At 37.6% G+C, this 1076-nt stretch overlaps 1 non-coding gene across 1 annotated transcript; it reads left to right on the forward strand.

The window, feature by feature from the left end:
- The first annotated feature begins 228 nt into the window (after positions 1 to 228).
- On the forward strand, positions 229 to 335 carry LOC121211570 (small nucleolar RNA R71). The gene has a single exon (XR_005906792.1). It is a non-coding gene; the product is annotated as a small nucleolar RNA R71 (small nucleolar RNA).
- Positions 336 to 1076: the final 741 nt, after the last annotated feature.

Below are 1076 nucleotides of genomic sequence, written 5' to 3' on the forward strand. Positions count from 1 at the left end.
CTAATTAGAGAGCATGGTGACCAAATCGACATTATAAACGCTGATTGTTTTTGTTGGCTTTGTCATCATGACTTGCCACTGATAGTTATTCAGTGACATTCATCTATAAACTCATAGGCATCTTTCGGTGTTTTATTGTTGATGGTTCCACCCGCCGCTGCGTCAACCATTTACCGAGTCGAAGGATTTAGACCATTGTAAAATGTTTGTACTTGGAGCCAAAGCGGTAACCCATGGTGAGGCCACCTTCTCAGAAGGTCCTTGTATCTCTCCCATGCATCGTAGAGTGTTTTTAAGTCCATCTGCACAAAAGAAGAGATATCATTACGTAATTTAGCCGTTTTAGCCGGTGGAAAATATTTTAGTAAAAATTTCTCGGTCATTTGTTCCCAAGTACTAATTGACCCTCGTGGTATCGAGTTCAACCACTGTTTAGCTTTGTTCCTCAATGAAAAGGTAAACAACCGAAGATGTATGGTATCATTAGAAACGCCATTAATTTTAAATGTATCGCATAGTTCTAAGAAGTTAGCTAAATGAGCGTTGGGATCCTTATCCTGCAAACCATCAAACTGAACAAATTTTTGTATCATTTGAATAGTGTTAGGTTTTAATTCGAAAGTATTTGTAGCTACAGCAGGTCTCACTATGCTCGATTCAATTCCTGTTAAAGAAGGTTTAGCATAACCATACATAGTGCGTGGATCAGGTGGATCAGGATTTTGATTAACTGCAATTGTAGGAGGTAGTTTATTGCCTTGGTTTTCAACCATCTCTTTGGTTGGGGGTTGAGTATCATCTTCTTGCTCGCTCTCCGTGTATCTTAAGCTACGCCTTATTTCTCTTTGGTTTCTATGAACTATACGATCGATTTCTTCGTCAAAAAGTAATGGTCCCAACGGGTTTCTTCTAGTCATAAACTATAAAAACCTGCCAAGAGAAAGAAAGAGTAGGTTAATAAATAATAATAATCAAATTAAATTAAATTGTAAGAAAAATAAATGGCTAAAGTAATAAAAATTGAGCCTTCCTAATATCTTAGCTCCCTGGCAACGGCGCCAAAAAACTTGATCGTG

The sequence above is a fragment of the Gossypium hirsutum genome, chromosome A12 (genome assembly GCF_007990345.1).
Source record: "Gossypium hirsutum isolate 1008001.06 chromosome A12, Gossypium_hirsutum_v2.1, whole genome shotgun sequence".
NCBI classification, from domain to species: domain Eukaryota; kingdom Viridiplantae; phylum Streptophyta; class Magnoliopsida; order Malvales; family Malvaceae; genus Gossypium; species Gossypium hirsutum.